The sequence below is a fragment of the Peromyscus eremicus genome, chromosome 19, assembly GCF_949786415.1.
Source record: "Peromyscus eremicus chromosome 19, PerEre_H2_v1, whole genome shotgun sequence".
Classification (NCBI taxonomy): Eukaryota; Metazoa; Chordata; class Mammalia; order Rodentia; family Cricetidae; genus Peromyscus; species Peromyscus eremicus.
This window is the reverse complement of record NC_081435.1, coordinates 908,586-932,875: the sequence shown is the minus strand read 5'-3', so window position 1 is coordinate 932,875 and position 24,290 is coordinate 908,586. Positions and strand designations below refer to the sequence as shown.

General features: G+C 39.0%; 1 protein-coding gene across 2 annotated transcripts in view; it reads right to left on the bottom strand.

Moving 5' to 3' along the window:
* Nucleotides 1-9,393, bottom strand: part of Greb1l (GREB1 like retinoic acid receptor coactivator) — a 129,402-nt gene extending 120,009 nt beyond the window's left edge. For both annotated transcript variants that reach the window (XM_059246190.1, XM_059246189.1), the window contains exon 1: nt 9,286-9,393. The gene's annotated coding sequence lies outside the window, so the exon portion shown is untranslated. The remainder of the gene's footprint in view (nt 1-9,285) is intronic.
* Between the last annotated feature and the right edge of the window lie 14,897 nt (nt 9,394-24,290).

Sequence of the window (24,290 nt, the reverse complement as noted above, 5' to 3'; positions counted from 1 at the left end):
GTCCTTAGTAGCTCTTAGGAATATAAAAGGTGCTAAGATCAAAAGCTGAGAAGAGCTGGGATAGAAGTGGACTGAGTGCTATATAAGAATCCCTTACTCCTCAGGATGCTGAAGGAGGTTTGACCTCTTTTCACTTAACAAACTAAAAAAACAAAACAAAGCAAGGTGGAGAGACGGCTCAGTTAAGAGCACCCTTATTAGGTCCCAGCATACATGCTGGGAGGTCCTCAATGGCTGTAAATCTAGCTCTAGGGGATGCGATACCCATCTGGTCTCCCCCTACCCGCCAGGGTCTCTGGCTCTGGCTCCTGGAACTTGCTCTGTAGACCAGACTGGCTTCAAACTCGCAGAGACCCACCTGCCTTTGCTTCTCAAGTGCTGGGATTAAAGGTGTGCACCACCATGCCCAGCTTCTCTCATGTCAAGACAGATAATTTTGATATTATTTTAGTTGTATTTCCTCCATTAAGGAGAGAGACAGATTTTATTCTCATCTTCAGTGCCAACTCAGATAGACTCCCTGTGGGGAGTGCCTGAAGAACGAACTGAGTACAGCAGAGGCCCTTAGGAAAGAGAGCCATGACCCAACGTGCCAACAACACAAGTCCAGCTTTGCTCAGATTTCAAGAGCTCCACAGCAGATTGTACTGTGTCCAAGCTGCTCAAGTACAGCAGAGAAAGTACACAGTTCCTGTAACCGTGGTAGTGTGCAGTGTGAGCTCCAGTGAGTGGGTGGGTGTCTCAGAGCTTCTTAGATACTCCTACGATTTGGAGGGAAAGCCAAGTACTATTTGGCAACCTTCCTTTTAAAAATATTTTTATTTTATGTATATGAATGTTTTATCTGCATGTATGTCCATTCATCACATGTGTGCCTGGTGCCAGGATGTCAGTTCTGGAGCCGAAGTTATAGATAGTTGTGAACCATCATGTGGGTGCCGGGAATCAAACCCAGGTCTCTGAAAAAAGTCAGTGCTCTTAACTGCTGAGCCATCTCTTTAGTTCCAGCAACCTCTTTTATAGTAGCTAATAAAAAACAATTAGTCTGAATTTAAAAGATGTGTTAACATCCATTAATTTTAACCAGTTTCAGTTTTTTATAAAGAGGATACACCTAAAATACGTAACATTTGACCAAAAGTTGGGTGACATATATGCTATCCAATTTAAAATGGTAAGTGGAAGATAATCTACCGTCTGTCAAATGAAATTTGTTGTGAATCATTTGAGCTTTTGGCCAAGCCTTTAAGACATCATGTAAGTACATTAAACACTTAACTTGTCTAAAGCTCAAAGCAATTTGTTTTTTAATAGTAACACTTGATTAAAACAAGATGAGTGTTGGGAGAGAAATGGGCTGTGTCACTGGTCTGTTTCAGTCAAAAGCAACAGCTATTTTACCTTTCTTCTTTGCTAACAAGAACAAACTACCAGGAATTAACCCCATGTCAACCATGGGGACGCCTTCCCCGGGTTGGTGGAGTAACTAAAGCACAAAGGCCCCTGAACCCGTCTCCTCTCAGCCCACTGCCAGTCTGACAAGTTAGCTGACGTTGCACATCTGGGAAACCTACATCCTCCAGGAGGTATTTCAGTCAAATAAAAAATTACATAATCTTTACATTGTTTTTAGTGTGAGTGTTTTGCCTCAATGAATGTATGTGCACCACGTGCATGCTTGGTGCTGGCAGAGGTCTGAAGAGGCCACTGGATCCCCTGGAATTCAGGTTACAGATGGTTGTGAGTCACCACAGTGAGTGACATAAGCTACTGAACCATCCCTCTAGCCCTCAAAGCACAAAATCTTAATTCATTTAAGAAGTAAATGCTAGATTCATATACACAGAGAAAACAAATGCTATGAATAAAGATATTGAATCAACATGGGAATCAGAAATGAGCTTCACCATTGTGTCCTCAAGTGGACACAAGTGGAAGAAATCCCTGTTCAGACTTGGTGTAAGAGGGAGTGCATTTTAAAATATGAAGGGTAATAGAACTGACCCAGGCCTTCTTTATCACTGACTGTGAAGTTATTCACCCTTGAAAGCCTGATGCCACTCAAAGAAGGGTGGAGTCCAAAGGAAGCCTTTTCAGGGTAACAGAGTACAAACACCATACTCAATATGTATACATGTCACTGAAAGTATTGCCATTCGTCCCTGTAACCTGGGACCCCAACGCCCGAGATAAGGGAACACCTGATAGAATGTCACGAGAGAAAAAATGACTTCAGTTAGAAAATGGAGAAACACTTTGCAAAACTAGTCATTAAATCAAATGCAACAAGAAAGCAGACATGACACTGACTTCCATATTACAGACCTCTCAGGTACTAACAGCTACTTTAATGACACCGAGGAACCGTCTAAGGAAGGGATGGTAGACAACGTAGACTAATTAACTGCTCGGAAGTGCAGATGGAACCCACTACAAACCCTGGCACCATGGCTGAGTGCTTTCTGCTCTTGCCTTTTCCTTTTCGATAGAAACGAAGGCTGGGAAAGTGGGTGGGGGTAAGTAGGCAGCATCTATGTCTGGTGGCTTACAGGAGTGGTGAAGAAGAGAAGCTGGAGAAATAGTTCCAGCTATTGCTCCCAGACCTCTTAATTTTTTTCTCTCCTGCAAATGAAAAGGAAGACTGTGGCATACTACTAAGAACTAACAGACAGTGTCAAAAAATATAGGTGCCCCATGAATGGCTCCCACGGGCCAAAAACTAGAGGAATGAAACACAGATCAAAGCATGTCTATAGTTTTTGCTACTCAAGAAGAAAAACAGAGTTCTTCTTAGAAAAACAAACAAAAACAAAAACAAAACACCCAATTAACTGAGCACTATTAGAAGAAAAAGGAAGGAGGGATGGTATATGATGCTCCTGTTATCTTTCAAAGTAACTCTGGTTGTCAGTGAGAGATTGTGTAAATGAAGATTTCCAGCTAATAATGTGCAAAGAAGACTAGATGTATAAAATAATCACTTTGCAACTACTAATTTAGTATTCGTGTAGGCAACAGTAATAGGTGAGGTCATTAGGTAGAAGGTTGAGGTGAGCTTTATAATGAAAAAATTCAGCTGTCACCTCTTGAACCCATGGATTAAGTGCAGAGTCATGATGTGAGGTCGTGAGACACTGTGGACCTCCCCAAGGAGACAACATAAATGAAGCTCACATGCCGCCCAGGAAGTATCCAGCCAAGACATGTGGCAGATCTAGTCAGGTCTCAGAGGGAGCTGTGTGATGAATGAGTCACATAAACCACAGGGAACCGACAGAATTGGAACCTGGCTTCTGCCAAAGGCCAGGGTCATTCCAGTTTTAAATTAAGATTCAAATTTAAACCTTAAAAAAATGCCCATTTTTTCCCTGTGTCAACATGTTGTTTGAAACAGAAAAAAAGTGAGAGTAGTTGCATGTAGTGGTACACACCTGTGTAATCGAAGCACCCTGGAGGCTGAGGCAGGAGTATTGCCAACTCCAGGATAGTCTGGGATATAAGGTAAGACTGTGGAGATATCTATCTATCTATCTATCTATCTATCTATCTATCTATCTATCTATCCATCTATCGAGGTGAAGGTGATATGTCCTTTTGATGGGGTGAACACAAGTGAGGTTTTTGTTGTTGTTTCTGTCTTGAGACTATTTTAAAGGCAGAATTTATTGACTGTGTGGTGGGCATAGTACAGAAAAGCTTTGTGCAACTTACTAGATTTTTGTTTCCTCTGTCTTTACATTGTCAAGCACTTTCCACACTCAACACACCAGCCAGCTATCATTAGAGAACCACAAAGTCAAACACACAGGCTCTGGAATTGATTCCTGTCCTATGGCTTCCTGAGTGATAATGGCTACTTCATCTCTCATTTGTGAAACAGGGCTGAGACAGCCAATCTCCTAGTTTTTGTGAGAATAAATGAGATTTTGAATATATAAAGTTAAAATAGGGTCTGTACAGATCGTGTACATAAAGGGTTAGTAGTATAGTGGCCTTTTGTTGCGGTGTTTCAGCATTTGCTACATTAAGATTACTAAGAAAAAAACCAACCATTTCCTTTGAGCATGTTGGGTGCACAATAGGTTTTAGGTCATGATCCTGTCACACATAACTATCAATATAAAAGCTCCATAGCTGTTTTTACTATTATATATATATAACTCATTGAAACATTTTATATTGCATAAACAAATCCTGTGATACTCAACACCAAGTGATACTCAACAGACTTCTCCAGAGGAGTAGTAGAAGTGTTCTGTGTCTCTAACACCACTTTGTGGTGTCCATCAGCCACATGTGATGGCCAAGCATCTTATCTAACTGTACTTAATTTAAATATCTACATGTGCCAAGTAGCCATCTTACTAGTCATATGCAATGATTGGAGACAGTTATTTCTTAGGCTCAAAAAGGCTTGCTTATGCCCCAGTGATGTGACCTTGAACATGTCACTTCAGTTTTTTCGAGCTCTTCCAGCAATACAAGTCTTTGATTTTTGCAGGAGAAGAGGAAGTGTTGTTGTGTTGTATATTATATGCTATTTCTTACTAAAGATATTCATCCACAGGGTGGGGCTACAGCGCAGTGGCAGAGCATGTACTCAGTGGAAGCCATGGGTTGGTTCTGTTGCTAGCACTAAGAGTGGTAATGTGTGCCTCTCAGGCAAATAAACCAAGTTCAATTCTTATAAGTTCATATGGAACTTCTAACCCCAAACTAAAAACAAATACACATTCACAGTTTGCTTTCTTAGTATTTTATTATCTACTTATATACTGATGCTGGATTGAAGCCCAGTCCATCTGTATGTGCTATATGCTATGCTACTGAGCTAAGTCTCAGCTTTGTTTATTCTTTTAAATAGACATTTCTTACCCTTAATTATTTGTATTAGATGGGCTTGTTTAACTCCCTTATTTGATTGTGGGATTTGGGGGAGGGGTAGATATTTTGTGAAACCAGAATTGTGTAAAAGAGAGAGGGGGAGATCGAACTTTTGTGTGTCTTATCCAATTATGTATTAAGCAGATCTGAAGCAATACTATTTCTAAGCACATTCCAATAAAACACAAAGCTAAGTACACATTCAAAATAAATGTGTTTTATTGTACTATTATCCATTCTCCCTGCTGAAGGTCTGAAAAGGCAATTATATTAGAAGACAATGCTTGAAAAACAGCCGGGTGGTGGTGGCATATGACTTAATCCCAGCACTCAGGAGGCAGAGGCAGGCTGATCTCTGTGAGTTCGAGGCCAGCCTGAGAGTTCCACAACAGCCAGGGCTACATAGAGAAACTTTGTCTAGAGAAACCTACTCTCGAAAAACCAAAGGGGAGAAAAGATAACACTTCAGCCTCTTTGTACACTTAGATACAATTGGGGACTGTCTATTTTGACAGGTTCTAAAGCCAAAAGTGCTAGAATTTTTTTTAAAAAAAGAACCCTTAGTAACTTGATTCTAAATTCTTAATTCTAACATTTTCAGTGGCTACACAAATGTCCTCAGTCACTACAGAGATAATCACTGTAGTATACCAAGTGAATTCATAGCAATAAGAGGCTGAAGCAGGTCACTGATTCACTCTGTTACAAAGGGACACAGTATTCCTACTACTAGTAGGAATAGGTTTCTGTAAAAGAAACGTTATCTTGTCAGGACTCTCTGGAACTGGCATAATTCCTGCATGACCCCCACCATGTCACCAGAGACCAATTTTTCAATAGGGAGAAAAGTCAATAATTGAGAACAGAAAACATTGAATAATGAGAAAAGCTTCAAAGTGTGGCTCACCACATCCATCAGGACTGTCACGATTGGAGGATGGACTTCTGTGGGGATGAAGATTTGCATAAAGCTCCAGAGACAAAAACTAATTTCCCAAATGCAAATGTAATTTTAAAAGATACTAGTCAAATGACTTTCGAAATGTCAATGATAAATGAAAGTATAGCTGCAAAGGCAAAGATAATGATATTTTTCTTAATTTTTCTTATTTAACCATCCCCATCTGGTTTTTTTTTTTAAGATTGTTTAGAAAGTGAGCTATGTGCATTAACCCGTTAGATGTATAAGTAACAACACATTAAAGATTCCTATATTTGTTTGGTTTGAGGTGATGGTTGCTAATCTAATCTAGAAACAGCGTCCCCTTATCCTGCACTTGGGTAAGAATTGAAACAGTGCAGAGAGGTATAAAGAAATCCAGGCTCAAGGCAAGAACAGCAGAATACAGGTACATCTAAGGCCAGCAATCAAACTGCTTCAGAACCATCAAAATTTGTTCATTTTTCTTAGATACTATCATCAAACATCTGCTTTTTTCCAATCAGATGTGAGTTTGGGGCTTTTTACAAATGCACCTGCATTGTGCAACCATGAAACAGCACATTCTGATGTAATTTGAAGAACATTAAAAGAGGGGAGACATGGCTTCACAGAGAAAGAGCAAGTGTTGGAGTTCCTGCTTCCATCTGTCCCATCCCTGCCCCTGCCCGTCCCCACCCCCACCCCTCACGTCATCAGTCTTTCGTTATCTTATTAACTCTGCTGATTACACTTGTCAGATTTGCCGCGATTTCAATGCTACTTAAACAGCTGTGCGTTTTCTCTAGGCAATTATCAGTCACCACACTCAGGTTTCTAAATTAGCTGTTGAAAGGCGCTTTAACCTTGAGAAAATAGATACTCATGTATACGTTCCTTGAATAGGAGCTATGACTGAAAAAAGTCGTGTGCCTGTAGTTAATAAATATGTTAATTGCAACACTAATTTACAAATTAGTAAAGATGTTTAACAAGGCCTATCATACACGTGATTTTTTTCTTTATTATACATATTGACACATATGCTTTTTTTCTATATCTGTATATATGCATAATGTAGTAGAATATCAAATACTGCCGAAGCCCTACAACACTCTGCCATCAGCTTTCTGCCAGGAGGCTAGCATCTTTAAAGGTATTCACAAATCATCCAGCACTCTGAGGTCACTACTGAGGCAAGCAGACTGCTCACAACAGGCAGATTCCCCACCCTCAGATTCTCCAGCTCCTTTCAAAGACAGCATCCTTACTGTGCTGCCATTCTTTGTTGGTGCTGGAACAGAACCTCACATGCTAGGCAAGCGCTCTACCACTGGACTATACAACAGAACATTTTTATTCTTGGCTCTGACATTGATTTTTTTTCTTCCTGATACAATATATATGAGAAAAAGAAAAAAAAAATTTCAGGGAGAAGTGAAGGATTTGTGGTTATTCATTAGCTTATAGTCCCCTTCTATCAACTATTAACAGTTAAAAGTCTGTAAGCCAGGGCTGTAGCTCAGTGGTTGAATGCATCAGGTCCTGAGTTCAATCCCCAGGGTCACATGTATACACAGAAGATGATAAGAATTAAAAAATTTAAAAAACCTGTGAGCCAGAAACATACTTCATGTTTCATGTATGCCCTTTATAAATAAATTAAAAGATAACCTTCTAGAGTTAGCAAGTTTTGGTATTTGAAAAAGGTTTAATAATAGTTTCCTGTGTGCAAGAAAGATCTGAAGCATGTAAGTTTGAAATGAATGCGACCAGCTCCTTACCCCCGCATCCCCCCCCCCCCCCCCGCTTTCTGTCCCAAGAAAAGAAAAAGGCGATATTTCAACAGTGCAAAATTCTTCATTGTGACAGAAACATTAAAATGATAAATGTTCTGGAAGGCGAAGTACACTTCAAATCCTAACTATTCTTTCAGACCTATGCTGAGTCTAACAGTCCTCGCCAACATTTGGTGAGGATTATCCTTCTGTTAGACAAAAGCTAGCGTTCCTTAGATAAATCAGGAGTTATTGCCATGAGACTCATAAAACCTTTTCACAACACAGATTTCCAAGGGAATCCTTGACGGTTTTAGGAGCCTGCTCCTTTTACTAAGTAACAAAATACACCCCATGGTGTCTCATGACCCCACTCAGCTGTCCTTTGACCTCTTCAATTGTTGAAGCCTAACGCCAGGGCCCACAGAATTTGCCTCCCATATCAAAAAGGCTAATGTTGCTTCCTCCTAGCACCTGGTGAAACAAAATGCAACAGTTCTCGCTCTCTCATGCCTCCTCCCCTCTCTCTGACCATTTTCCAGATGTTAAACCAATACTGGGTTTCAGTGTCTTCGTGGTCATCACTAAGGAACAAACAGGGACTACGCTGAAGTGGCAATGACCCTCTTGTTCTCTCTGGCCTCAAAAGGATACAACAGGTCATAAAAGAGGAAAAGAACTTTGGCTTCCCTTAAAACACCAGGCTATTTAAACACACTGTAGCTTCCAAAGTGGGAAGAGAGTTTGGGGTATGTTTCTTCTATAAGCCAAGAGTCACCTAAAGCAGTCACCCTAAATTCTCAATTCTTAACAAGTTTATTTTTTTTCCATCTCAATTCTTAACAAGTTTTTTTTTTCCTCCGTTGATATTGGAAGAGGGTAAACCAGTATCACTCTTTCCCCCTCTGAATTAAAAACCTTCTAAAAATAAAGCCAGAAATACCTTATTAAACCTCTGTAACACATGCCTCAGAACAGTACCACATGAATTTTAAACATATGTGATCACTAAATACAGGTTGGGTTTTTTCTGTGTAACCAAGAGCCTGGACGTCTCTTATCAGACAACTGGAAAGAAAATTACAGTCACCCAAGAGGAACCAAAAAGTACGTTCTCGGAGGGAGTGAGGGTGAGTATGGTCAAGACATAATGGATACATGGATGAAATTTTCAAAGAATAATAAAAAAAAAAGGAGAAAAAAAGATGTGAAAAAATAAAAATTTTAAAGAGATTTATTTTTATTTATGTGTATGTGTGTGCATGTCTGAGTGGGGATGCCATGTGTGGGCATGCCACGGGAGGTCATTAGAGGTCCTTGGATCTCTTGGGGCTGTAGTTGCAGGTAGACAACCGGATATGAGTGACGGGAAAACTTCAGTCCTCTAGAGAACCAATTAGTGAGTGCTTCTACCTACTAAGCCTTTTCTTTAGCCCTTGAATTCATATTTTTTCCAATTAATGTAGACAGGAAATACAGAGCTAGTTGGGAGAAAAACTTATTCCTGAGTAAGTGTAACTGGGGGAGTTGAGAAGATGGAGAGCAGACAGGCATGCAGGGTGGGTAAGAACAGGAGAGGAGTGCACATAAGCACCTGCCTAGTTAAAGAACCAAACACAGTAACTTTATTTAAACTGTAAATTAACTTAACAAAACTAATTTGACCATAGAAAGTTTGAGAAGAGGAATATAATCACACAATACCTTAGTTCATACATTAACATTTTTGAATCATGTTCATGGTTAGCTAGGCAGTCAACATCTCAGGGAGCTTATCCAAGATCACAATGTTCTTCAGGGTTCTTTGCACCTATAAAAACATAGAACGCATAAGACCACAAGTTATTTCTAAGTGCTCTTTATTCTACAATATAACAATCTACATATCTAAAATTCTACAAAGTCACAGAAGTTACCAAAGTCCTACCTAACTACCCATTACAAGGGGAAAATATAAATATGCTCTCTCTTCCTAAACCCCTCAGAAAACTACCCTCAAATATACATTCAAATGATTCCTGTTTTTCTCAGACCCCTGCCCCCACTTCCCTCAGTGCAAGCTGAGCGAGTGTTTTTGACAAGTCATCATAACAGTAAAAGTGCACAGACTACTTCTATCTTGGAATAGAATTAGTGTAAGATAATTTCCATATTTTGAGGCATTTGGGAATTTTACAATCCCTGATATTTGTCTAAAATTAATTTATTCAAAGAAATATAAAAAGATCAAATATAACTATACTGAAATATTTTTCTACTTTTTGAAATTCCATAATGATTTCCAGGAAGAAAAATTATAAGAAAAGAAAGAATTATTTCCTACCTTTCTGAGTAGTGTCTTTCTAGGAGATATTAAATAAATTATAATTACCTACAGTTGATTGAATAGTGTGCCTATTATTCTCTTCACTAAGTAGATTATGCTCAATATAAATTATTGCATGAAAAATATGATAAATCAGTAAAGCCTTAAATGAATTAAAGCAACTTGTCATTAATTTTTATACATAACTTGAAGTAATTTTTACTGTGTCTAAAAAAGAAAACTAAAGATTCTCAGTTTTTTAAGAATGTACTAAGTGCAATATGAATATTTACAGCACTAAAATACTTGAAGTCATGCTAAGTCTTTGTACTTTCTTTTTATGTCATCTTGAAAGACAGAAAAGAAACATTTCAGATTTGGTAATAAAAATATTTGTCTTAACCTCTCATTATTGGAAGAAGCCTTCTTACAAAAGAATAATGAAAACTACAGGCTCTAGATTTCCAAGCTCACACACGTACAAATAGCATTTTTCAGAATCGGGAGCCTTTCTACCTAATCCAAACCCAAGATTGCCCCATATGGTCAATGAGGTCAAACTGCATTACCGCCAGTGAGAACTGTCTGACTCTGCAGGTATCTTAATGATTTTTAAAAAGGTCAATAATCCAATTCCAATAGCTTTGGAGTCTAAAATTGCTAATTTTTAGCCACGTGCTGCACACTTCACCTGCTAGTAATGACATTTTTGTATTTTCTTCTAATTACACTCAGAGCTAAGACCTTTGGCCCTGGCCACAGACCCCTATTCAGGCTGCACACATTTTCTTAAAGGGCCCGACCTCTGTTGTCGCTCTTACTCTTTCATCTATTATTTATGCCCACGGAGGAGATACTCCACCGTTTGTGCAGCCGAAAGCTTCCAACCATCTCAATTTCTTTGCCTTTCAACCGATGGGCTTTTTCATAGACAAATGCCAAAAAGTTTGACAAAATCATTTTTTGTTTTTAGTTACATTGCTCTCTCTTTTCCCATTTGCTGCCCCTAGGCAACTTCCTTCCCTCATGTCCCACAGGAGAGACTCTGTATGAGTAAGGATTTACACACTGTGACCATTACCAACAAAACAAGTACAATATAAACCTCCAACGTCTGACGGATCAATAAAAATTATATATTTTCTTCCACCACAGAACCCATTAAATGAAATTGGAGATAATTTAAAATAACTTAAAACCTGCCTCGGCCTCCATTAGGCACAGAACTCAGTGCTCCTGGCAGAAGTTCCATACAGCATTTAGGAAACAGTAAGAATATTTGTTACACGGCCAAAACTTTTCAAGTGTTTTAATATCTACCGGCTGTCAGCTGCTTATAAAAAAGAAAAGGGGGAAAAACGAAAAAGAGAAAGTGAACTGAAATGGCTTAATTCAATTTTTAGCTTAATCTTTAAAACGTTTTAAAGGAAAATCTTCATAAACCATCCCTACCATTATTGTTATTTCCCAACACTTCGTACACACACATATACGTATGCGCGTGCACACACACTCACACACACTTTGGAAATCAGAAGCATAAAACTGTTACCATGATGCAGATCACTCCCTCAGACCACAACAAGCCACCAAAAGATTCTGAGCTGCAAGATGTTTATAAACCGACACTGGTCCGTCCCTGCTCTCGCTTCCTCTACTGCTCAGCTTACTTTTGAGTTCTAAGTGTTTCCCTGTTGTCTGTCCTCTGCAGACCCGAAACCTCTTGTCTTTTCTTGTTTCCACCATTTGCTTCACCCAGCAGTTCACTGGAGACCCATCCATCTTGTAATGCCTAGAGTGACAGATGCTCTCCAGAGCAACCACACTGCTGAGTGAACAAAAGATAACATCACCTCCAGGAACTCCAGAGAGAAATACAACTGCAACCTTAGGACAGGGTCTGACTTGACAGACATTGGACCATAAACGTCTTCTAAGTGAAAAAGAAAACAATCGCCACACACACAACACAATCTGACACAATCAAAGGCAGAAAAGAGTGATCATTTGTGGATTGCCTTTTCACTCTGTAACTCACTCCCCCCAGTGCTTTTATATTGGGGCAATTCACTCGCCAAGAGGCAAAAGACGTTCTTGGAAAGAAAAGCCTTTCTCAAGTGCCTTCTTTTACTGAACAATATTCAAAGTGAAATTCATTGACGTGTGTGTTGCAGGAAACCCAAGGCTTCACTTCAGCCCTCTTCACCCTACCCCTTGCTTGCATAAAGCAATATCTGGACTCAGAAATGCTGACTCTATTACTGCTGTGAAAAGAACACTCATGCTTTGCAAATTAAAAACACATTAAGCACATCAGAAATTAAAAAGCAACATGTGACACAATGTCAACAGTGTGCGTAGCTCAGAATAGAAAAGCTCACCATTCATTAATTAGACAACCTCCAACGTGGGTTTAAAAGACAGTGAACAGGAGAGCATCCTGGGAAGGGCTGCAGACTCTCCTCTGACAAAGGAGAGGTCATGTGAACATCTCCCAGCAACAAACCAGTGCCAAGGAAGCTATACATGTAGGAGGTTCTGCTGATCTAAAGTTTGGGGTTTTGTCCTTATTTCAAATCCAATGGGAAATAAGTACACTTCTAACATTTAAATACCAGGAGGGGGAAATTCTGAAGAACAAATAGGCAAAAAACAACTTGGAGATTAAATTAAAACACTGTGATCAATGCCAATTATGGAGATTAATAACCCATTTTTATAACAAATACCAAGAGACATAAAGGTAAATCTCTGTTGTAGAGAAGTACATTCTCATTCTCAAAAAAGGACAGATACTACAAATACAGATGGTACATCTAAAGACCCCAGAATGTCCAAGAAAAGGCTCAGCAACAGTATTTCTATGAACTGTGAGCAATGTAAATGATAATATTTGCCTAGGAAAATACTTTAATTTTTCTTAAAATTTTTCATATAGAAAGCCTTTAAATTATGCTAAAATCGAGATGACTTTGTAGTCTGTAGTCACTCCTCTCATATTTATATTCCAAAAATCACCATGAAATTTAAAAGATGTTTTATCTGTTGTGTTTAAATTATTTGAGGAATTAAAAAAATTAGTGCCATTAACTAAGACCTCTGATGTAAACATTTATATGTCTCCTTTACAGCCTTACTTTGGCTTCTTTATAAATACTGTAGTACAATTTTTTATAATGTCAGAATTTCTTATTTTATTTTTAAGGCTGGCAAAAAAATATACAAAATAATGAAATGAATGTGAACAACTTGGTAAGTCAACAGAAAAAGATTAAATAATTACAGAAAGACTATCATCTTGTAGATGACTTTGTCTACTATGAACTTGCTCAAAGTAATTCTCCTAAACTACTGAGCCCAAAATAGCATGTCCTTGAGTACTCTCAAACTTGGGCATCAATAGCAAGCGAGATGTGACCTTGAAAGGACAGCACCCCTGCAAAGGGCTCCCAAAAGATCCAGTTAAATGATCTGCTTCTAAACACAGCAGGTCCATATGCGCGCATGGAAAGCACACCCTATGGAAAGTTCTTAGTGCTTGACTGGTCAAAAACAAAACACAGATTTTTCTTCCTTTGAGGGTGGCTTCCAGATCACAGTCAGGGCTAGAAACCCACACGGGGGGGGCAGGGGGGATCCATCAACATGAAGTCCTAAAGGGTGCACCCTTCCCCATCGTATTTGCACTTCAAACCCCTGTGAGTCCTCCAGTAAAAGGCCAGGGCTGAACCATTTCAATAAGAAGAGCGGTGGCCAGTGGTGATTTATCTTCCATTTGGCTTCTGGACAAGAGTTGTAATGTCTAGGACGCTTCCCTTCCCAGACAAGAGCACTCCCCCAAGTCCTCACTGTCTCTTCTGCAGCCTCGGATGTGCAATACCTTATAAACAACCCACAGGCTTCTTCAACCACATGCAAGAACATGCGCAACTCATGATTTGGGCACATTTTCTTGTAAATGACATCATGAAATGTGAGGCCACAGAGTAACAGAGCACTGCAGGCACTAGGGTAAAGGGCAGGACCTCCTTGTTCTAGGTGGGAAAAGCGGAGGGATGTCCCAACTGCAGCCTCTGTCTCACTTGCCTCAAATGTTAGCAGAACTTCTTAAGCTCTTTCCAATTTGTCCTAACACATCTCTTCCCTGGCCATGTTAGCCAACTTCCAGCAGTATGGTATCAATTAAAATCCATGCACTGTAAAATATTTTAACAAATCACAAAAAGTAAAGATTTCATAGGTCACAAACTCCTGGGTCAAAAAGACCTAAAGACAGATAAGAGATTCATTATGACTCAGCTGATTTATGTCCCTTCTTACCAAGCATGTCAACTCACAACCTTCGAGCTCCAGCCAGCAATAATGGTTATGTAAATCAGGTTGTCATGTGTTAACTGCAGTGGGATTATTCCTTACAAACAGAGGACATTTTGTCACCAGGTATGACTTACTCATTTCATAATTATGTTCAACGTGCTTTTCAGAAAAGAGAATAGAAGGCATTTACATGCTTTTTCTGTCTGTTCATTTTCCAGTTTTATTTAAATGACTTCTATTTTTTAACTGATACTGGTGAGTTCCACTTGAATGTCATATTGACAACATGCAGAGAATATTTTCTGTAGTGACAATGTTCTCACAAATTGAAAACTTTCTATTTATTTAAATTTATTTACCTTTGACAATCACATCCATGTATAGAATGCATTCTGTTATACTCACTCTCTTATCCAGCTTCCATTATTGCTGATTTCTTTCTCCTAGCTAGTACCCTTTCTGTTTGTGTCTATTTAGTTATTTTTTTGTTTGTTTATTGGTTTTTAGAGACAAGGTTTTTCTTTGTAGTCCTGGCTGTCCTGGAACTCACTCTATAGAGCAGGCTGGGCTCAAACTCAGAGATCCGCCTACCTCTGCCTCCTGAATGCTGGGATTATTTATTTATTTATTTATTCATCCATTCATTCGTTTGTTTATTTATTTATTTATTTATTTATTTATTTATTTATTTGCTTGCTTACTTATTCATTCATTCATTTGTTTATTTATTTATTTAATTTATTTATTTTCTGAGTGCTGGGATTAAAGGCATGTACCACCACTGCCTGGCTTGTGTCTTTTTTTTCCCCCTTCACTCTTTTTTAAAATTTTTTTAAATTTTTATTTTTTTGTTGTTTTTTGAGACAGGGTTTCTCTGTGTAACTTTTGGAGCCTATCCTGGAACTCGCTCTGTAGACCACACTGGCCTCCAACTCAACCATAGCTAAGCCAGGCGGGAGGCAGAGGCAGTGGATCTCTGTGAGTTCGAGGCCAGCCTGGTCTACACAGTGAGTTCCAGGACAGGCTCCAAAGCTACAAAGAGAAACCCTGTCTCGAAAAACCAAAAAAATAAAAAATAAAAAGGCATGTGTCACCACTGCCGGGCAATTTTTTTTCATTTATTTTACATCTTCTCCCTCCTCTCCTCTCATTCCCTCCTCCTACCTCCCCTCTGCTCCCCCCAATCCACTCCTCCTCTGTTTCTGTTCAGAGAGGAGCAGGTCTCCCATGGGTGTCAACAAAGCATGGCACATCAAGTTGAGATAGGACTAAGCTCCCCTCATATTAAGGCTTGGTCAGGCAACCCAGTATGAGGAATAGGCTTCCAAAAGCCTGCCAAAGATTTAGGGACAGGCCCATTCCCAAGGCTAGGAGTCCCACAAGTAGACCAAGCTATACAACTGTCTCCCACATGTAGCAGGCCTAGGTTGGTCCAGTGTTGGTGAGGTCCCAGGAGCCCAGGTTAGTTGTCTCTGTGGTTTCTCTTGTGATAAACCTGTGTCTTTTTAACGCTTCTTCTTTTGTGTAGGTCTTGTGCAGTTAACCAGATTTGCTGCATGTTGGTGATCTGGTCCACCATGCCTCATCCAGAAGAAAGCGTTTCACAGAATACCTACAAATAGGAACCTTTCAAGTGTTTTCATTAACTTCATAGAGACTCCAAAGAGAAAATGTGTTTAATTTAACAAAAATCTAACCAATAAATAAGGATGTGACTGATTCAATAAATGCAAATATTTGTCAACTAACAGGAAAGAATAATTTGTCTTGAGGGTTTTAAATTTTAATTTCTATTAAAACTCTATTGCAAACATCTTTTTATCTCATGAACAAATGTTTTTCATTTTCATACCCTTAAATACTAAAAATTTTAGAAAATTCAATTCTTTTAGGAAATAATTTTATTGTGTGCTACCAAACCAATGATTTTGAGATTTATATTTGAGGTGATATAAAAATTCAAACAGTATATATTAAATGAGAAAAAAAGAGTAATTAAAAGCCTGAGGCCATGAAATTTCATATCACTCGAAAAAAACCTAGTGTAAGTAATAATATTTAGGAAAGCAAATTTCTTAGCCTACTGTAGAACATAAAGAAACAAATGTTTTCCTCAGAGAATTGACAAAAGTAATTGATCTGCCAGACAGGAAACATTCAATCTACATTAAATATTTATTCAGTGCAATAGACTATTTGGTGCTATTTGGACCTCAAAGGAAAAAAAAAACCATTTCCTGTTTGGCTTAGAAGTGACCACAGATGAGACAATTCCTCAAATAGTGACACTACATTTCAAAATTACAAGGCTTAAATCTGAAGCTATGCCAAGGTTGTTGGTGCACACCTGTAGTGCCAGCACTTGGGGAGCTGGGCGGAAAGAGCGCTACAGATGGAAAGCCTGCTGGGCTATACAACAAGAAAAAGAAAAAAGAGAAAACAAAGCCAAACCTACGAACCAAACAACCAAACACAACCAAAATACAGACACCTGGAGACTCGCTATAAGATACATATTGCTACTTCGAAATGAGCAAAGAAAGAGCCACAAATGAGAACAGTAAACTCAACCTGGCCTGACTGGGGTTTGCAGTCAGATGCCCTGGGCACAGGGAACTTGCTCGTGTCAGGAGTCAGGTCCCAGCTCAGACAGATACTTGGCACGAACCTGTCTTCTCTGGAGGGAGGGAATTAGAAGCAATACATTTCCAGACTAAATACAAACTGATGGATTCTGTAGATGACATGATCTTCTATATGGAATACCCTAAGACTCCACAAAAACTGTTAGAACTAACAAATAGAGTAAAGCTAATAAAAAACATCAACATATAAAGTTAGCAGCATCCATATGTGCTAACATTAAACTGCCAATAATAATAAAATTCAACTTCTAAACCCCACAAGGAAAATTTTTAAAATTAAGAATAAATTTAACCAGCAAAGTAAAAAAAAAAAAATCAACTAAAAAATACAACACATTGGTAAATTAAATTGATGTAAAAAAACTAGAAAATAGCTGATTTTTTTCAAAGATTAGAACAATAGTATTATTAAAATACTGACATTACTCAAAAAACCCAACAGATTTAATGCAGCACAATTAAAATTCCAACAATATTTTTCACAAAAATAGAAAATGAATCCCAACATTTGTGTGGAGTCACAATAGACACTAACTAGTGAAAGATTTCTTAAACAGCCCTCCACCAAACCAAACCAAACCAAACCAAACCAAACCAAACCAAACAAACAAAAAACCCTGAAGGAATCAGATCATCAGGTTTCAAAACTTGTTTCAGAACTGTGGTGACCAGCCCAGCACAGCACTGGCAGACAAACATCCACACTGACATAAAAATAAACCAATGGAGCAGACTAGAGGACTCAGAAATAAAGTCACACGCTACCAATCGATCCTCCACAAGGATGCTAAGAACTCACAATAAACTGTTGGGAAAACCGGATGTTCAACATGCAATGAAATCACAAACTTATCTCACACATGCTGTGGGATGGTCTGTATGTCAAATTTGTTGCTCTGATTGGTCAATAAATAGAACTCTGATTGGCCAGTGGCCAGGCAGGAAGTATAGGCGGGACTAACAGGGGAGTATTAAGGGAATAGGAAAGGAAAGGGAGACCCTGCCAGCTGTGCCATGACAAGCAGCATGTGAAGATGCCGGTAAGCCACGAGCCACGTGGCAAGGTATAGATTTATAGAAATGGGTTAATTTAAGATATAAGAACTAGATAGCTAGAAGTCTGAGCCACACAGCCATACAGTTTGTAAGCAGTAGAAGTCTCTGTGTTTACTTGGTTGGGTCTGAGCGGCTGTGGGACTGGCGGGTGACAAAGATTTTTCCTGACTGTGGGCCAGGCAGGAAAACTCTAGCTACACACACAACTGACAAAAGCAATTCAAAATGGTTTTCTAAATTCTGAATATAAGACCTGAAACTTACAAAACTACTTTCTAGCCAGGCATGGTGGCACACCCCTTTAATCTCTGTACTCAGGTGGGAGAGGCAGGCCAACATCTATGAGTCGGATGCCAGTCTGGTCTACATACCAAGTTCCAGGGAAGTTAGGGCTACATAGTGAGACCTCCTCTTAGAAAAACAAAACAAACAAAAAATGTTTACTAGGAGACTACACTGGGGAAAATCTTTATGACATGGATCTGGGTTATGATTTTTTTGGTAGGACTCCAAAAGCATAGGCAATAAAAGCAAAAATTGACAAGGGAGATTATGTCATATTATAAAGCTTCTGTCCAGCAAACGGAAGGAGAGAGTGAAGACAGCTTAGAGAATGGGAGAAAATATTTCTAAATCATACTTTAATAAGGAGTTAAACCCTAAATATATAAGGAGCTCAAACAACAAAATAAACTGCCCCCAAAATTCAATTTTCAATTCCTACAAAGGCAATATAAAACAATTAGGAGTAAATTTAATCAGGAAAGTGAAAATATATACACTGACAAAAAACAGACAAAGATGCTTATAGATGCGTCTTAATAAAAGATGTACAAATGGTCAAAAGTGCATGAATTATCAGCATGACTAACCACCAGGGAAATGCAAATCAAAACCACCAGAAGAGGTCACCTGTTAAAATGACTGTCTTCCAAAAGACAGAAGATGACGAGCGCTAGAGGGGACGTGAGAAAAGGGGACACTTGCTGTCGGTGGGAACATAAGCTAGCGGAAAATAGTGGAAAACAGTGTGCAATGAGAGCATCCATCCCACCCAGCAATCTATGGCTGTTTGGATGGGGATCCCACCACTGTGTTGCTTCCTGAGGTTCCATTACTCAGAGCTCCTCAAATAATTAACTCCTGGGTGTAAGCAACTGTGTTCACACTTAGAGTTGTAATTGCTCGAGTTTTTAAAGAGGCTGTTAGGCTCTCACTGTGCTTCATGTATAATTCAACCTTACCTTAGGTCTGCAGAGGGAAAGTATACACATTGATCTCCAGTTTATGACCACTGAACTTAAAATTTTTTCTACTTTACAAAGGTACAAAAGCAATTTCTGTACCAGCAACTGTATTTCAAACTTTTAAATTTTTATCTTTTTTCAGGATAGCAAGGGGTGATATAATACTCAGTTGTGATACCCAGTGGAGGCAGGGAGGCATTGCTTCCAATTAGTTAACCAGCACAGGGTAAATGACACACACTGTGTGGCCTACTGCTCTGTTTAGCACACAGCTTGGTAGGTTATGTGCACTCAATACATATTTAAGTTACAGTGTTTTATTATGACATGACCCCATGGTAAGTTAAGGCGTGTCTTTATAGAGTTCAGCACTACCTCACTTTCAAGCACTGAGGGACTTACAATGTGTCCACTGTGGATAAATGAGGAAACTATTACATACTCATCGAAAATAATAGGATCTGCACTCCCATGTTTGTTACAGCATTGTTCCCAGTAGCTAAGACATGAAATCACCCTAAATGTTCACTAGTGAATGAAAGGATAAAGAAAAATGTCACACACACACACACACACACACACACACACACACACACACACCCTCTCACTCACTGAAAGGAAATTGGGCTGGGGAGAGATGGCTCGTCACATAGTATGAGGACTTGAGTTCAGACTCCCAGAAGCCGTGAAAAGGGCAGCATGGTAACCCACCTGTAATCCCAGCGCTTGGGAGACAGACAGGGAGGGGATCCCCAGGGTCAGCTAAACAGGCAAGCTAGACTGTCAGAATAGGCAAACTCTAGGTTCAAATGAGAGCTACCACCTCGATAAATCAAGGTGGGTGCAATAGAAGAAGACATATGACATCAGCCTATGGCCTCCAAATGCATACATCACACATATCTGTATAGACACATGTGCACACACATGTTTATACATATATATAGAGATGCATACTACATAATGCATATACATGCACAAAATAAAAAAAGAAGGAAACCCTGTCACTGGGACAAGAGGTGACTCTGGAGCATATTGTGTCGAGTGAAACAGACACAGAATGATAAATGTTACGTCATCTCACTTATATGTAAAATACAAACATGTCAAGTTCCCAGAAGCAGAATATAAACTAGTGCTTACCAAGTACTAAGCTGGGGGCTGGAAAGATGGCTCAGTGGTTAAGTGCATGTACTGCTCTTCCAGAGGGCCAGAGTTCAATGCCCAGTACCCACATTGGACAGCAAACAATGCCTGTAACTCCAGTTCCAGGAGTTCTCAGGCCTGTCAGGCACCTGCGCACACACACACACAGATACACATATACATAATTTTAAAAATAAGTTCCAGGACAGCCAGGGCTATACAGAAACCCTGTCTCAAAAAATAAATAAACAAACAAACAAATAAATAAATAAAAGCCATATATATATAAACTTTGCCTGGAGACTAAGAGATGTTGGTCAAAGGATGCAAAATTTCAGCAAGAAAGAAAATAAGTGCAAGATATCTATTGATTATAGTTAGTAATAATGTATTCTATGACTTGAACATGGCTAAAAGCAGATTTTAAAGGTTTTCACCACAAAGTAAGTCTAAGCAAGGTACAGATAAGCTAATTTGTTTGATTTAGTAATTTCACAATGTATATATATATATATATATATATATATATATATATCAGAACATCTAGTTATACAACACAAATAAGTAAATAAATGTTTTGTTAGTTAAAAAAATAAAATTTTTTAATGAAAAAAATATAGTGCCATAGAGGCAGGGAAGAAACTTCATTCACAACAACAACTGGAAAAATAGTATTTGGAGTCATGGTAATGGCAGACATGCTGTAACTTCTTCTTCTTCTTCTTCTTTTTTTAAGATTTATTTATTTATTATGTATACAGCATGTCTGCCTGCACACCAGAAGAGAGCACCAGATCTCATTACAGATGGTTGTGAGCCACCATGTGGGTGCTGGGAATTGAACTCAGGACCTCTGGAAGAGCAGTCAGTGCTCTTAACCTCTGAGCCATCTCTCCAGCCCCCGCTGTAACTTCTTAAATGATCAAACTTTTAGGTAATTTAAGTGAAAGTTTCTACACAAAGGAGTATATTACATTCCTTAATGAGAAGTCTCTAATCACTATAAAGTTGTATATTTCCCAAACAAAATAATAATGCAATTCTAATTAAAGTATCAGTAGAGTTGACAACTTTACTAGAACATCTGTGAGGAAATTAACACTGCCAAAGAAAAGACAGAGAAAACTCTCTTTAAAGACACGTTACAGGAGCTGGAGAGATGATGGCCCAGCCATCAGCAGCATTGGCTGCCCTCATGGAGGATACAGGTTCCCAGCACCCACAAGGCAGCTCACAACCATCTGTAACTTCAGCTCTGAGGACCCATTGGGCATTATACACACATGGTGCACTGACATTCAGGCTGGCAAAAATAAAATACATTTTAAGAAAAAAACAGGTTATGGGAGAGATGATTCAGTGCCATATTAAACCAGTTGTGAAGAAAGAGTTTTGGTTATTAAAATCTGTGTTGGTAAAGCTCAATAAGCATGTCTCTCATCCTCCTTTCATATTTCCTTTTGACTTCTTTTCACATATAATAAATTAGTGTGCATGTGTGTGTGCAGGTGCACACGCATGTGTGTGTGCATACATGTATGCTATCACACATGTGTGGGTATATGCACGTCTCAGAAGGGCTATGAATCTCAGCGGACAACTTCCTGGAGTTGGTTCTCTCCTTCTACTATGTGGGTTCCCATATCAAACATTGGCAGCAGGTGCCTTTCCCCTGGAGCCCTCTTTCCAGCCCTTGATGGTTTCTGAAGGTTCCTCCCTTCTGAATTTCCTGTCATGTTCCTAGTTTTCTTCCATTTGTAGACGGGTTCTCAATTTCCTCTTCATCCACTGCGCAGTAATAAAGTGATGAAGTTCCACAGAATTCAGTCTGCAGAAGCTGTCTTGGAGGAGCCGTACTCATCTACACCTCCTGCTGCATTGGGCCTGACTAATACAATTATCAAAATACTGAGCAAGAGATGATGTGCAATTTCAAAGGCAGGTCCTGAAGGACACAGGAGCTCTGGAAGAGGCCCTCATGGCAGGAATGGAGACCTCTTCCCTAATCACTGTCCTCACTTCTGGTATCCTCCAGTCACTTCTTGCATAATGTGCAAATTAAATCATGACAATCTTTTGCTAAAAACTTTTCAGATTCTCTGATGCTCTCGGGATGAAGTGTATTTCCTAACACTGAGCTCAGAAACAATGATCAAGCTTCCAGTATTTACAGTCTTCTACCTGTGCTACCACCCACTGTCTTTTGTTTTTGGTTACTTAAATTTCTTTAATCCTTTAGACCTCAACTCAAGGATGCCTTCTCAGCCACTCAGTCCTTTGCTGAAGGCTCTTGTGGAACCTTGTTCATCTCTTTCCTAACAGTTCACTCACTTCTGAGCCATATACTGAAAACAGGAACTATACTTAGCTGATTTTCCTATTATTAAAGTCACAGCATTGTTCTTGCTTCAGCAGCACATACACGGCCATCACAGCATCTGTTATGATACTCTCCAACACAGTAGTAGGCAATCAAAATATTTTAAAATATTGTCATTTATATATGTGGCTGGCTACACACTGAAAGGTTTATTGGTTACAGCCCAGATAGACGGTATTAGAATTAAAACATTGTAACACCAAAGAAAAATTATTGCCTTCATGATCCTGAAAAATTTTTAAATTATTAAGAAACTGTTTTAGCCAGGTGGTGGTAGTGTACACCTTTAATCCCAGCACTCGGGAAGCAGAGGCAAGTGGATCTCTGTGAGTTCGAGGCCAGCCTGGCCTAGGTCTACAGAGCTAGTTCCAGGATAGCTAGGGCTACACAAAGAAACACTATCTCAAAAAACCAAGAAAGAAAGAAAAAGAAAGAAAGAAATCATTTTAGACACTGAATTATCCAAGGGGCTGGAGATGCAACTCCATGGTGGAGTAAGACTGGGTTTAAAAGACAAACAGCACAATATCTGTTAATGGATTCCATTTCCTATCACTAATACAGCATCAATAAAGTATCTCTGTAAATAGATGCCCAGGAAGGGCATAGCTGGGTCAGAGGGTAGTGAGCAGGAGCTACAGAGAGGTGGTGAGGACTTCAACCTCGGTGCCATGTGCTCAGCCCCACATTGGACACTTTTTATAGTACTGGTGATTCTTTTTATAGTACTTGTGATTCTTCTTCTGAGAAGCTGAAAGCTTGAAACCTGAAAGCTTCAGGTTTTAAGTTTTAAATTTGTATTTTCAATCCATTTTAAAATGATGTTTTTGTGTGAGGGAGAGAGATATAGAACTAATTCCATTCTCTGGCTGGTGGATATTCAGTTTTCTTAGTAGCATTTGTTGAATAAACTGCCATTTCCCCACCTCCCCCACCCCCACCCCCACCCCCGCTATGTTTTTTGACAATTTGTGTATCAAAATATTAGATGGTAATAAGTGGTATGTGCTTATTTCTGGGTCTTTAATTCTGGTCTATTGGTCTGCATGTCTGTTTCTGTTCCATTTCTAGATGGTCTTGGTCACTATTGCTCAATGGTATAATTTGAAGTCAGGTGTTGGGACACCTCCAGAAGTGTCCTTCCTGTTTAAGTTTGCTTAGTTTTCACATGTGAATTTTAGAATTCTTTTTTCTAATTCTGTGAAGAATGCCATTAAAATTTTGATTGGATCATATTGAATCTGTACATTACTTTTGATAAAATATAGACATTTTCGCAATATTAATTCTGTCAATCTAGGAACAGGAAGATCTATCCAACCTCTGGTGCCTTTTAATTTTTATGTCAGTTTCTTAAAGTTTTCATTGTAAGTCTTTTATCTTCTTGGTTAGGTTTATTCCTAGGTTTTCTTTTTTCTTTTTTTGTTTTTTCTTTTGGTTTTTTGAAACAAGGTTTCTGTGGTAACAGTCCTGGCTGTTGTGGAACTCACTCTGTAGACCAGGCTGGCCTTGCACTCACAGAGATCTACCTGCCACTGCCTTTGGAGTACTGGGATTAAAAACATAAGCCACCACTTCCTGGCTTCTTTTCTTTTTTTAAGCTATGGGATAGG